The sequence below is a fragment of the Phyllobates terribilis genome, unplaced genomic scaffold, assembly GCF_046119375.1.
Source record: "Phyllobates terribilis strain yellow unplaced genomic scaffold, ASM4611937v1 Scaffold_650__1_contigs__length_881393, whole genome shotgun sequence".
NCBI classification, from domain to species: domain Eukaryota; kingdom Metazoa; phylum Chordata; class Amphibia; order Anura; family Dendrobatidae; genus Phyllobates; species Phyllobates terribilis.
Genome location: NW_027363410.1, coordinates 773,514 through 788,085, shown reverse-complemented (window position 1 = coordinate 788,085; position 14,572 = coordinate 773,514). Strand labels below are relative to the sequence as shown.

General features: G+C 41.3%; 5 non-coding genes and 1 pseudogene across 5 annotated transcripts; all 6 read left to right on the top strand.

Moving 5' to 3' along the window:
* Nucleotides 1-672: 672 nt before the first annotated feature.
* LOC141235135 (U2 spliceosomal RNA) lies at nt 673-863 on the top strand. Its single transcript, XR_012300990.1, has one exon. It is a non-coding gene; the product is annotated as a U2 spliceosomal RNA (small nuclear RNA).
* A 1,112-nt stretch (nt 864-1,975) lies between these two features.
* Nucleotides 1,976-2,166, top strand: LOC141235224 (U2 spliceosomal RNA). Its single transcript, XR_012301077.1, has one exon. It is a non-coding gene; the product is annotated as a U2 spliceosomal RNA (small nuclear RNA).
* Nucleotides 2,167-8,556: 6,390 nt separating this feature from the next.
* LOC141235347 (U2 spliceosomal RNA) lies at nt 8,557-8,787 on the top strand (annotated as a pseudogene).
* A 1,115-nt stretch (nt 8,788-9,902) lies between these two features.
* Nucleotides 9,903-10,093, top strand: LOC141235219 (U2 spliceosomal RNA). Its single transcript, XR_012301072.1, has one exon. It is a non-coding gene; the product is annotated as a U2 spliceosomal RNA (small nuclear RNA).
* Nucleotides 10,094-12,508: 2,415 nt separating this feature from the next.
* Nucleotides 12,509-12,695, top strand: LOC141235303 (U2 spliceosomal RNA). Its single transcript, XR_012301152.1, has one exon. It is a non-coding gene; the product is annotated as a U2 spliceosomal RNA (small nuclear RNA).
* A 1,115-nt stretch (nt 12,696-13,810) lies between these two features.
* LOC141235134 (U2 spliceosomal RNA) lies at nt 13,811-14,001 on the top strand. The gene has a single exon (XR_012300989.1). It is a non-coding gene; the product is annotated as a U2 spliceosomal RNA (small nuclear RNA).
* The last annotated feature ends 571 nt before the right edge of the window (nt 14,002-14,572 follow it).

Genomic DNA, 14,572 nt, shown 5'->3' with positions numbered 1-14,572 from the left:
GCGCTTAAAATTTCTTTTTTGGTTTGCTACAATGCCTTTTCTGAAACGTTGTCTCCTTCTGCTGGAACACTGACTTCTTTCATTTAATGCCTGCAGACTATAAAAGAGAACCCAACCCAAAAAGTTTGGTTGATTAGTCTGTGGCATTCTGTTAAACTGTTGCTTATGGCGGTCTCTGTGAGCTTCTCAGCGACATTCAGCCAGCCAGGTATCCTGCCTGCAGTAGATGGAATGTGGCAATGGAACGCTGGCTGCGCGTGTCATAATAGGCTCTGAGCCTTTATATACCTGTGCACAGCAGCAGCCACCTTCAGTCTGCTGCTGGACAGCCAGCAGCAGCAGCAGCAGGAGAGGTATGTAATCAGGAGCCCTCCTGCTAAGGGTAGACAGCTGCTCGTTCCACCCCACCCCCCGCCTTAATTGGTTCTCCTCCCTTCCAACGGTGTTGAGGCGGGTGGGAACAGCAGGGGGTGAAGGTGCTGTGTTTAAAGAGGTGGAGTTATGCAGATCTAAAACGCGTGGATTGCAGCAGCAGCAAGCCGAAAAGTGCAGGCATGTAAGGGATCTAGAGGTTGACAACATGTCTTCTTAACGGGAGTCCAGGAGCTCATCTCCACAAATGGACTTTTCAGGATCCTTGGGTGGCTCCGTAGTTTGAAACCAATTCTGGTTATCGCTTCTCGGCCTTTTGGCTAAGATCAAGTGTAGTATCTGTTCTTATCAGTTTAATATCTGATACGTCCCCTATCTGGGGACCATATATTAAATGGATTTTTAGAACAGGGAGATGGAAAAAGAGCTTGCTCTGTCCACTCCACGCATTGACCTGGTATTGCAGTATCTCCAGGACCGGTGCACCCCTTCTTTAATGCAGTTTCTAAAATCAGAAAGAATTGAATTCAATGTTTTTTGTTCATTTTGCTTGTTTGTCGGATTTTGGGATGGACTCTTTGGCTTTGCTTTTCTTCTCCTCATTGGATTTTTCATGTTCAAAGTTGCAGAAGCCAGATTACAAGCTCATTTTGGTTCAACTTCAGCAACTGTGCATTGCATTGCCATGTAATGTGATGCAATGCTATCTTTCTAGCTCTCCCTTTTTACTTCCTTTTGGATAAACAGACATATTAGGCAAGCATTTTGGAGCTTTCACCTAAATAACTACAGGTGGTGAGATAAGCTGCACAATATAATTGACCTTTCAGTATATTGTTGCACACACACCATCTATTTAGCAAATGCCCTTGTTATCAACAGCAGCCTTTTAAACTCACCTGAGCTAACAGGTATGTGCGCTGGTTACTCTGCTGCGCTTAAAATTTCTTTTTTGGTTTGCTACAATGCCTTTTCTGAAACGTTGTCTCCTTCTGCTGGAACACTGACTTCTTTCATTTAATGCCTGCAGACTATAAAAGAGAACCCAACCCAAAAAGTTTGGTTGATTAGTCTGTGGCATTCTGTTAAACTGTTGCTTATGGCGGTCTCTGTGAGCTTCTCAGCGACATTCAGCCAGCCAGGTATCCTGCCTGCAGTAGATGGAATGTGGCAATGGAACGCTGGCTGCGCGTGTCATAATAGGCTCTGAGCCTTTATATACCTGTGCACAGCAGCAGCCACCTTCAGTCTGCTGCTGGACAGCCAGCAGCAGCAGCAGGAGAGGTATGTAATCAGGAGCCCTCCTGCTAAGGGTAGACAGCTGCTCGTTCCACCCCACCCCCCGCCTTAATTGGTTCTCCTCCCTTCCAACGGTGTTGAGGCGGGTGGGAACAGCAGGGGGTGAAGGTGCTGTGTTTAAAGAGGTGGAGTTATGCAGATCTAAAACGCGTGGATTGCAGCAGCAGCAAGCCGAAAAGTGCAGGCATGTAAGGGATCTAGAGGTTGACAACATGTCTTCTTAACGGGAGTCCAGGAGCTCATCTCCACAAATGGACTTTTCAGGATCCTTGGGTGGCTCCGTAGTTTGAAACCAATTCTGGTTATCGCTTCTCGGCCTTTTGGCTAAGATCAAGTGTAGTATCTGTTCTTATCAGTTTAATATCTGATACGTCTCCTATCTGGGGACCATATATTAAATGGATTTTTAGAACAGGGAGATGGAAAAAGAGCTTGCTCTGTCCACTCCACGCATTGACCTGGTATTGCAGTATCTCCAGGACCGGTGCACCCCTTCTTTAATGCAGTTTCTAAAATCAGAAAGAATTGAATTCAATGTTTTTTGTTCATTTTGCTTGTTTGTCGGATTTTGGGATGGACTCTTTGGCTTTGCTTTTCTTCTCCTCATTGGATTTTTCATGTTCAAAGTTGCAGAAGCCAGATTACAAGCTCATTTTGGTTCAACTTCAGCAACTGTGCATTGCATTGCCATGTAATGTGATGCAATGCTATCTTTCTAGCTCTCCCTTTTTACATCCTTTTGGATAAACAGACATATTAGGCAAGCATTTTGGAGCTTTCACCTAAATAACTACAGGTGGTGAGATAAGCTGCACAATATAATTGACCTTTCAGTATATTGTTGCACACACACCATCTATTTAGCAAATGCCCTTGTTATCAACAGCAGCCTTTTAAACTCACCTGAGCTAACAGGTATGTGCGCTGGTTACTCTGCTGCGCTTAAAATTTCTTTTTTGGTTTGCTACAATGCCTTTTCTGAAACGTTGTCTCCTTCTGCTGGAACACTGACTTCTTTCATTTAATGCCTGCAGACTATAAAAGAGAACCCAACCCAAAAAGTTTGGTTGATTAGTCTGTGGCATTCTGTTAAACTGTTGCTTATGGCGGTCTCTGTGAGCTTCTCAGCGACATTCAGCCAGCCAGGTATCCTGCCTGCAGTAGATGGAATGTGGCAATGGAACGCTGGCTGCGCGTGTCATAATAGGCTCTGAGCCTCTATATACCTGTGCACAGCAGCAGCCACCTTCAGTCTGCTGCTGGACAGCCAGCAGCAGCAGCAGCAGGAGAGGTATGTAATCAGGAGCCCTCCTGCTAAGGGTAGACAGCTGCTCGTTCCACCCCACCCCCCGCCTTAATTGGTTCTCCTCCCTTCCAACGGTGTTGAGGCGGGTGGGAACAGCAGGGGGTGAAGGTGCTGTGTTTAAAGAGGTGGAGTTATGCAGATCTAAAACGCGTGGATTGCAGCAGCAGCAAGCCGAAAAGTGCAGGCATGTAAGGGATCTAGAGGTTGACAACATGTCTTCTTAACGGGAGTCCAGGAGCTCATCTCCACAAATGGACTTTTCAGGATCCTTGGGTGGCTCCGTAGTTTGAAACCAATTCTGGTTATCGCTTCTCGGCCTTTTGGCTGCGATCTGTAGTGGGTTGCGTCATTTGGCCAAGGTGATCTAGGTGGATCTTTGCACTCGGCCTTCTGGATCTTGGTCCAGCTGCTGCTATTGGGTGTGGAGCAAAGTCTAGATTTGCCTTTTCTTCCTGGAGGACGGTTCTTTTTCGTGGTGTGGAGGTCGGTAGGACGAAGAGGATTGAAATCCGGGTGGAGCTGCGATCTGCTGTGTCGTTTTTTTTCCTGATCATCTGTGGAAAAAGAAGGAGGAAAAGAATATGGAATCGAAGAGGCCATTTGGAGGTAGGAGGGAAAATCGGGAGAACAATTCCAATGACTATTTTTCAGAGGATTATCCTTTGAAGGATACACTCCGTTTGTTGGTGGCTCCTGGTTATCGGCAGGAAAAGGATTCCGAGTTTATCTTCAGAGAGATTTGTAAATTTCTGAAGATTGAAAAGGAGGAACTTTTTTGTTTTCAATCCTTTTTTTCGATAGGGATATATGATTTAACTTTAATGGGGAACTCTCAGTGTGAAAGAGCCTATACTCTCTATGAAGTTAATAGGGAGAACGAGCTTTTTGTTGGAGTGAGAGTGATTCCCTCCTTTCAGTTCTCCATGAAACTGCTAACAATACATTTGTTCAGTCCATTTGTTACTGATAGTGAAGTAATAAACTATCTAAGTGCATATTGTGAGAAAGTTATCCCAAGAAAACGTGGGGAAACTAGGTTCGGAGTGTGGAACGGAAAAAGGGTTTTTCTGGTAGCCTTCAAGAAGGACCCAGAAGAAGAAGGTGGGGTACTTAGACCACCACCAAATGTCTATGTTAATCGTAGCCGTGGATATCTGTTTTTTTCGGGTATGCCTAATTACTGTTATGGGTGCCGTAAATATGGACATTTGGATATTGTGTGCAAAAAGTGTTGTAGGTGTCCCGGTTCAGCTCATCAGGAGGATGCATGTCCAAATAAGAAGAAAGGAGGCGAGGAGGAGATGGATACTTCATCAGAACATCGGCAGAATGAAGCCGAGGATGGTGAGGAAGCAAGTGAAAAGAGAACTGATGAGCAGGAAATGGAGGAGGTGAGAAAAGTAAAGAAGAAGAAAACACCGGAAGAAGAGAAGAGAAAGAAAGAAGAGAGAGGGAGGAGGTCGGAGGAGGATGAGAAAAGAAAGATGGAAGAAAGGAAGAAGGAGAAGGAGTTAGAAGAAGATAAGAACAGAGAAGAGCAGAAGAAAGAAGGTCGGGAGAAGGAAGAGCAGAAGAAAGAAGAAAAGAAGAAAGAAGAAAAGAAGAATGAAGAACGGAGGATTGAAGAATTGAAGTCTGTGCTGGTGGGTGTGGGACAATTAATGCAGAAAGTCCCTCCACCAAGCAAAGAGAGTAATATAAAAGAACAAGGGGGTGAAGTAAAAAAGGGAGGCGCAGGGGGAAAGGTGGTGGTAGTGAAAAGTCAAAGCCTGCCTGTAATAGGGCCTTCCCCTAGGGAGATTTTATCTCAGAGTATACCCTGTGGTCAGGAAAGGATGGATTCATCAAAAATTTTGAAAAGAAGTGTAGATGATAAAGAGCGTGGTGTAGGGCCATGTGTAGTAAAAGTATTTGCTTGTGAAAAGGATTTTGACATTTCCAGTACATCAGAGTCGGAAGGGCTGAGTATCGATGAAAGTGCTTTGCAATCCGATGAGGGCGGGGGAGATAGCCCGGTGCCAGTCACTAAAAGATGATCAGGGCGGCTTCCCTGAATGTTCAGGGTTTCAATGACTTATATAAAAGAACTGTGATTTATGACTATTTTAATAATGAAAATTTTGATTTTGTATTTCTTCAAGAATGTAATTTGTCAAAGAAGTTAAATTATGATTTTTTACGGGGTATATGGAAGGGTAATTTATGTTTTTCAGGCGGGAATGAATTCAGAAGTGATGGGGTTGGTTTTATATGTTCCAGGGAATGGGAGATTACCAACTACGAAGAAATATACCCTGGTAGGATTCTAAGAGTGGATGTAGAAAGGAATGGGAAGAAATATAGATGTTTTAATATTTATGCCAATACAGAAAAAGTTTTAAGGTTACATTTGTTTGAAATTTTGCAGCTTTTTATCCCAGGTGTAGTTCCAGTAATTTTAGGGGGAGATTTTAATTGTCAACTAAATAATGTAAAAGATGGTTCGGTTTCTTGTCTCAAGGGTATTTTATCTTCTTTTAACCTAAAAGATGCTTGGTGGTTGGACGGGCAGAAGAAGGAGTATGAAATTACTTGGGAAGGAAGAGGTTGTTCCTCGAGAATAGATTATTTGTTTATATCCAAGGATTTTACTTGTTCTAATTTTAAAACGCATAAAGCACCTTTTTCTGATCATAGAATAATTGAATGTACACTGATGGTAGAGGCGGATGAGGGAAAAAGGCCGTCTCATTGGAAACTGAATGTATCATTGTTACAGCATAAGGAGGTAAGGGAGGATTTTAAATTTTTCTTTGAGAAACTGAAATTAGAAAAGAAATGTTTTGACTCTACTTTTAAATGGTGGGACTACATGAAAAAGGAAGTTAAATTATTCTTTATGGAAGTAGGCAAGAGGAAAGCTGCGGATAAGCGACAGTCATACAATAACCTTAATGCAAATCTACAGTGTCTGTATCAGTTTAGGAATAATGGAGTTAATGTGGAGGAGGAAATTATGGTGACGAAGGAAAAAATTCAAAAATGTCTGAGAGAAAAAGGAAAAGAAATTATCTTTAATTCTCGTGTGAAGGTGTTGGAGGAAGACGAGAAATGTACTAAATTATTTTTTAAAAAAATCTGTGAGAAAAAGGCCTTTATGGGGGTTTTAGAGGGGGAAAGGAGTTTGGAGGGGAAAAAGATGAAAGTGAAAGAATTTTATGATAACCTGTTTTCAGCAAAAAATACAGATAGGTCTTTGAAGGAGCATTTTTTAGGAGGGTTGGATAAGTGTTTTACTAAGGAAAATAAATTATTATTATCAGAGGGTATTTCAAAAGAAGAAGTTTTTAATACAGTTAATACATTGCAAAACGGTAAGACACCAGGGTCGGATGGGTTACCCATTGAGTTTTATAAAATATTATGGGATATTGTGGGGAATGAATTTTATGAAATGTTTTTAAAAGTTGAGTCTTTATGTCGTGTCCCGGAGTCATGGTTGGAGGGGGTAATTGTTTTATTATACAAAAGAGGTGATAGAGAATTGCTAAAAAACTGGAGACCGATTACTCTTTTAAATACAGATTATAAAGTTTATGCGAAGCTGTTGGCAAATAGATTAAAGAAAGTGGTGAGTTCGGTGATAGATATAGACCAAACGTGTGCAGTTCCAACGCGGAAGATCAGTGACTCGTTGATTTTAATTAGAGACATAATATGGGATGTTTCCGATAGAAGACAGAAGATGGCGTTAATTACTCTGGATTTTGAAAAGGCTTATGATAGAGTCGCCCATGATTTTTTATTCGATGTTTTAAGGAGAATGGGTTGCCCGGATGATTTTAGTAAACGTATTAAATCCTTGTATCAAGCATGTTTTAGTAAAGTATCTGTAAATGGGTTTTTATCTGGAAGTGTAAAGATTAATTGTGGGGTGAAACAGGGATGCCCCTTATCCCCTATTCTTTTTATCTGTGCGATTGAGCCTCTTTTAACTGCTTTTAGGAAAGACAAAGTGATTAATGGTTTTTTTATTCCTGGGAGTTGGGGAGAGCAGGTTAAAGTGGTGGCTTTTATGGATGATGTGACTGTTTTTGTAAAAGATTTAAGAAGTATGAATAGGGTTTTAAGAACGGTTGAATGGTTTGGGGCGGCATCAGGTTTTAAGATCAATTTGGAGAAATCTGGTGTTTTAACGATGGGCGGTTTTATCTTAGAATCCGATTGTAAATTATTGAGAGTCTTTGAAGCAAAGATTTTAGGCATCTATTTTTCGGAAGAGTGTGGAAATGTAAAAAATTGGGAATCACTGTTGGAGAGGGTTAGGAAAAAGGTGTCTTTTTGGAATCTGAGAGAGCTAACGTTGGAAGGGAAGATTTTAATTATCAAGCAGGTTTTACTCCCAATGATTTTATATGTTGCAACCATTTTTATTCCACCTGTCAATGCGATGAAAAAAATTATTAAAGTATGTTTTAATTTTTTATGGAGATCAAAAATGGAAAGGGTTAAGCGCGAAGAATTGTATAAGCCAAAAAAGAAAGGTGGTAAAGGTTATCCTGATATCAAAGCCTTTTTATATGCAAAGTATATGGCAAACTGCATAAATATTTTATTAGGGTCAGAATCGAAGCTTAAAGCCTTTTCTATTTATAATTTGGGTTTCTATATAAGAAAATATAAGTGGGTGGACATGAGATTGAATAGACCTTATAGATTTTTACCCCCAAGTAACTATGTTGTGCTGGAAAAGATTTTGAGAGATTATGATCTAAAAGGTTTTGATCTTAAGGTACTGAGGTGTCATAAAAAGATATTACAAGTCTTGGAAGGAAGGTTAAACACTAGTCCAGTGGAGCACTTTATGCCAAAGATAGTGGACAGGATTTGGCTGAATGTAAACTATGTGTTCTTATCAAATGAACATAAAGATTTGTTATGGTGTATAATAAAGGATTGCTTACCGACACGAGAATTTCAGCATAGACGTGGTCTTGTTCGTTTTGAAAAATGTCCAAGACAGAGATGTGGAGGTAGTGAGACTCCTATGCACGTATTCTGGAATTGCGAGTTTGCACAAAAAGTCTGGAGGAAAATGTGCAATCTGATTAAAGCTGTGAGTAATGTTAATTTTTTAGATTTTAACAGGGTGTTCTATGGGATGGGTGTAAAGGAAGAAGATTTTAAGGTGGTGTGGGTGATTATAACATGTGTAAAGATGGCAATTTGGAAGGTGAGAAACATTTTGATTTTTAAACATAATGAAGTGTCTGTTGAACAGTGTATTAAGTTGTGTCTAAGTTATTTATTTATGTATTTTTGGAAGGACAAAATGGTTTTGGGCATAAGAAAAGCAGATGTATTGTGGAAGCAAAATGAATGGAATATACTTACTGTGTAGCCTTTGTTGTCATTGAAAATCTTTTTCTGGAAAAATACAAATATTAATTACAGGAAAAAAAAAAAAAAAAAAAGTTAAAAAGAAAGTTAAGAAAAAGGAAAGAAGGAAATATATATGTATATATATATATATATATATATATATAAAAAAAAAAAAAAAAAAAAAAAAAAAAACACGATGATGGATTTGAGTCTTGGTTTTTGCTTTTAAAGATGTAAGACTTTGTAATCTGAGTGTAAAAAAAAAAAAAAAAAGAAAAAAAAAAAAAAAAAAAAAATCTGTTCTTATCAGTTTAATATCTGATACGTCCCCTATCTGGGGACCATATATTAAATGGATTTTTAGAACAGGGAGATGGAAAAAGAGCTTGCTCTGTCCACTCCACGCATTGACCTGGTATTGCAGTATCTCCAGGACCGGTGCACCCCTTCTTTAATGCAGTTTCTAAAATCAGAAAGAATTGAATTCAATGTTTTTTGTTCATTTTGCTTGTTTGTCGGATTTTGGGATGGACTCTTTGGCTTTGCTTTTCTTCTCCTCATTGGATTTTTCATGTTCAAAGTTGCAGAAGCCAGATTACAAGCTCATTTTGGTTCAACTTCAGCAACTGTGCATTGCATTGCCATGTAATGTGATGCAATGCTATCTTTCTAGCTCTCCCTTTTTACTTCCTTTTGGATAAACAGACATATTAGGCAAGCATTTTGGAGCTTTCACCTAAATAACTACAGGTGGTGAGATAAGCTGCACAATATAATTGACCTTTCAGTATATTGTTGCACACACACCATCTATTTAGCAAATGCCCTTGTTATCAACAGCAGCCTTTTAAACTCACCTGAGCTAACAGGTATGTGCGCTGGTTACTCTGCTGCGCTTAAAATTTCTTTTTTGGTTTGCTACAATGCCTTTTCTGAAACGTTGTCTCCTTCTGCTGGAACACTGACTTCTTTCATTTAATGCCTGCAGACTATAAAAGAGAACCCAACCCAAAAAGTTTGGTTGATTAGTCTGTGGCATTCTGTTAAACTGTTGCTTATGGCGGTCTCTGTGAGCTTCTCAGCGACATTCAGCCAGCCAGGTATCCTGCCTGCAGTAGATGGAATGTGGCAATGGAACGCTGGTTGCGCGTGTCATAATAGGCTCTGAGCCTTTATATACCTGTGCACAGCAGCAGCCACCTTCAGTCTGCTGCTGGACAGCCAGCAGCAGCAGCAGCAGGAGAGGTATGTAATCAGGAGCCCTCCTGCTAAGGGTAGACAGCTGCTCGTTCCACCCCACCCCCCGCCTTAATTGGTTCTCCTCCCTTCCAACGGTGTTGAGGCGGGTGGGAACAGCAGGGGGTGAAGGTGCTGTGTTTAAAGAGGTGGAGTTATGCAGATCTAAAACGCGTGGATTGCAGCAGCAGCAAGCCGAAAAGTGCAGGCATGTAAGGGATCTAGAGGTTGACAACATGTCTTCTTAACGGGAGTCCAGGAGCTCATCTCCACAAATGGACTTTTCAGGATCCTTGGGTGGCTCCGTAGTTTGAAACCAATTCTGGTTATCGCTTCTCGGCCTTTTGGCTAAGATCAAGTGTAGTATCTGTTCTTATCAGTTTAATATCTGATACGTCCCCTCTCTGGGGACCATATATTAAATGGATTTTTAGAACAGGGAGATGGAAAAAGAGCTTGCTCTGTCCACTCCACGCATTGACCTGGTATTGCAGTATCTCCAGGACCGGTGCACCCCTTCTTTAATGCAGTTTCTAAAATCAGAAAGAATTGAATTCAATGTTTTTTGTTCATTTTGCTTGTTTGTCGGATTTTGGGATGGACTCTTTGGCTTTGCTTTTCTTCTCCTCATTGGATTTTTCATGTTCAAAGTTGCAGAAGCCAGATTACAAGCTCATTTTGGTTCAACTTCAGCAACTGTGCATTGCATTGCCATGTAATGTGATGCAATGCTATCTTTCTAGCTCTCCCTTTTTACTTCCTTTTGGATAAACAGACATATTAGGCAAGCATTTTGGAGCTTTCACCTAAATAACTACAGGTGGTGAGATAAGCTGCACAATATAATTGACCTTTCAGTATATTGTTGCACACACACCATCTATTTAGCAAATGCCCTTGTTATCAACAGCAGCCTTTTAAACTCACCTGAGCTAACAGGTATGTGCGCTGGTTACTCTGCTGCGCTTAAAATTTCTTTTTTGGTTTGCTATAATGCCTTTTCTGAAACGTTGTCTCCTTCTGCTGGAACACTGACTTCTTTCATTTAATGCCTGCAGACTATAAAAGAGAACCCAACCCAAAAAGTTTGGTTGATTAGTCTGTGGCATTCTGTTAAACTGTTGCTTATGGCGGTCTCTGTGAGCTTCTCAGCGACATTCAGCCAGCCAGGTATCCTGCCTGCAGTAGATGGAATGTGGCAATGGAACGCTGGCTGCGCGTGTCATAATAGGCTCTGAGCCTTTATATACCTGTGCACAGCAGCAGCCACCTTCAGTCTGCTGCTGGACAGCCAGCAGCAGCAGCAGCAGCAGGAGAGGTATGTAATCAGCAGCCCTCCTGCTAAGGGTAGACAGCTGCTCGTTCCACCCCACCCCCCGCCTTAATTGGTTCTCCTCCCTTCCAACGGTGTTGAGGCGGGTGGGAACAGCAGGGGGTGAAGGTGCTGTGTTTAAAGAGGTGGAGTTATGCAGATCTAAAACGCGTGGATTGCAGCAGCAGCAAGCCGAAAAGTGCAGGCATGTAAGGGATCTAGAGGTTGACAATATGTCTTCTTAACGGGAGTCCAGGAGCTCATCTCCACAAATGGACTTTTCAGGATCCTTGGGTGGCTCCGTAGTTTGAAACCAATTCTGGTTATCGCTTCTCGGCCTTTTGGCTAAGATCAGGTGCAGTGATCTACCAGTTGCTGCCTTGGCCTTGGCTAGGAGGTGCCCAGGGTACCCGGCTCCTTGGCCTGGGGGGATCGCTTTGTCTAACGGCAGGGCTTCACCCTCCTGCTGCTATTGGGGAGTCGGATTAGTCCCTGGGCAACGAGAGGCGATCATCGTGTCACCACACATAGCTGTGGGGGGCAGTTCTTTTGGAGGAAGAAGATGGAGTTGACGAGGAAGAGGAACTGTTTACGGTTCTATGTGAAGACGGAGTTAGAGGATTTTTCGTTGGAGGAGAATCAGATCTTGGATATTCTGTTCAAGTATGGGACGATCATTGAAGAGGACATTTTTTGTATGCAAGAAATCAAGTTTAAAAAGGTATTTGACGTAACACTGAAGTCTGAAGAAAAGTGTATTTGTCTTCTCAAGAATTGGGAAGGAAAAGAAATTGGAGTTAATGCTCTTTTTGCTGGAAGGCCGAAAAAGGTGGTTATCTGTATGGATGACCCCTTTGTAGAGATGGAGGAAGTGATGGAGTTTTTGAAGCCATGGAGTATTTTGGTAAAATTCCAGAAGGACTACTTAAATAAAGTGGGAGTCTGGAATGGGAAGAGAAGTTTCCTAGTTTGGGAAAATGGACAAAATGAACTAAGTTTAGGAAGGATTGTTATAAATGGTAAATGTGGATTCAGTTATGTGGAAAATGGTAAAAGAAGAATTGATAATGGGAAACCTGGATTTTGTTATGAGGAAGGTGGGAAAAAAGAGGAGAAAGGGAAAAAGATATTTGAAGAATCGTTTGAAGATTGTAAAGAGAAAGAAGACAAAGATATACAAGTAGTTGAAAATAAGAAGGAGTTTGTGGGAGAGAAGCAGGAATTCTCAGGAGTTGGGGAATCTATGTTTTGCAGACTGGAGAGAGTACCTAGAAGTAAAGACGTTAAGGAAAAAAGGAAGGTGGATGATAAGGGAAAAGAGAAAGTAATGCAGGATTGTGTTGATACCAGTGCTGAAGCTGAAGAAGATGAAAAGATTTTGCTGCAAGGTTTTGACTGGAAATTGTTGGACATGTCATGGAGGAAGAAGAAACGTGGAAGAAGAAAAATGTTGAGTTGATGTTTTTGTTGGAAGTTTTTTGTTGTTGATGTAAGGATATGTTATGTTATGTTTTATTTACTAATTATCATTAAATTTTCTTAAAAAAAACAAAAAGTTGAATTCGGATGATGAAGGCGTAGGCGACATTTTTTTGGTTATCCATGCAAATGGAATTTAATTTATGTCGCGTCTTCTGACGCATTCAATTAAAAAAATCTGTTCTTATCAGTTTAATATCTGATACGTCCCCTATCTGGGGACCATATATTAAATGGATTTTTAGAACAGGGAGATGGAAAAAGAGCTTGCTCTGTCCACTCCACGCATTGACCTGGTATTGCAGTATCTCCAGGACCGGTGCACCCCTTCTTTAATGCAGTTTCTAAAATCAGAAAGAATTGAATTCAATGTTTTTTGTTCATTTTGCTTGTTTGTCGGATTTTGGGATGGACTCTTTGGCTTTGCTTTTCTTCTCCTCATTGGATTTTTCATGTTCAAAGTTGCAGAAGCCAGATTACAAGCTCATTTTGGTTCAACTTCAGCAACTGTGCATTGCATTGCCATGTAATGTGATGCAATGCTATCTTTCTAGCTCTCCCTTTTTACTTCCTTTTGGATAAACAGACATATTAGGCAAGCATTTTGGAGCTTTCACCTAAATAACTACAGGTGGTGAGATAAGCTGCACAATATAATTGACCTTTCAGTATATTGTTGCACACACACCATCTATTTAGCAAATGCCCTTGTTATCAACAGCAGCCTTTTAAACTCACCTGAGCTAACAGGTATGTGCGCTGGTTACTCTGCTGCGCTTAAAATTTCTTTTTTGGTTTGCTACAATGCCTTTTCTGAAACGTTGTCTCCTTCTGCTGGAACACTGACTTCTTTCATTTAATGCCTGCAGACTATAAAAGAGAACCCAACCCAAAAAGTTTGGTTGATTAGTCTGTGGCATTCTGTTAAACTGTTGCTTATGGCGGTCTCTGTGAGCTTCTCAGCGACATTCAGCCAGCCAGGTATCCTGCCTGCAGTAGATGGAATGTGGCAATGGAACGCTGGCTGCGCGTGTCATAATAGGCTCTGAGCCTTTATATACCTGTGCACAGCAGCAGCCACCTTCAGTCTGCTGCTGGACAGCCAGCAGCAGCAGCAGCAGGAGAGGTATGTAATCAGGAGCCCTCCTGCTAAGGGTAGACAGCTGCTCGTTCCACCCCACCCCCCGCCTTAATTGGTTCTCCTCCCTTCCAACGGTGTTGAGGCGGGTGGGAACAGCAGGGGGTGAAGGTGCTGTGTTTAAAGAGGTGGAGTTATGCAGATCTAAAACGCGTGGATTGCAGCAGCAGCAAGCCGAAAAGTGCAGGCATGTAAGGGATCTAGAGGTTGACAACATGTCTTCTTAACGGGAGTCCAGGAGCTCATCTCCACAAATGGACTTTTCAGGATCCTTGGGTGGCTCCGTAGTTTGAAACCAATTCTGGTTATCGCTTCTCGGCCTTTTGGCTAAGATCAAGTGTAGTATCTGTTCTTATCAGTTTAATATCTGATACGTCCCCTATCTGGGGACCATATATTAAATGGATTTTTAGAACAGGGAGATGGAAAAAGAGCTTGCTCTGTCCACTCCACGCATTGACCTGGTATTGCAGTATCTCCAGGACCGGTGCACCCCTTCTTTAATGCAGTTTCTAAAATCAGAAAGAATTGAATTCAATGTTTTTTGTTCATTTTGCTTGTTTGTCGGATTTTGGGATGGACTCTTTGGCTTTGCTTTTCTTCTCCTCATTGGATTTTTCATGTTCAAAGTTGCAGAAGCCAGATTACAAGCTCATTTTGGTTCAACTTCAGCAACTGTGCATTGCATTGCCATGTAATGTGATGCAATGCTATCTTTCTAGCTCTCCCTTTTTACTTCCTTTTGGATAAACAGACATATTAGGCAAGCATTTTGGAGCTTTCACCTAAATAACTACAGGTGGTGAGATAAGCTGCACAATATAATTGACCTTTCAGTATATTGTTGCACACACACCATCTATTTAGCAAATGCCCTTGTTATCAACAGCAGCCTTTTAAACTCACCTGAGCTAACAGGTATGTGCGCTGGTTACTCTGCTGCGCTTAAAATTTCTTTTTTGGTTTGCTACAATGCCTTTTCTGAAACGTTGTCTCCTTCTGCTGGAACACTGACTTCTTTCATTTAATGCCTGCAGACTATAAAAGAGAACCCAACCCAAAAAGTTTG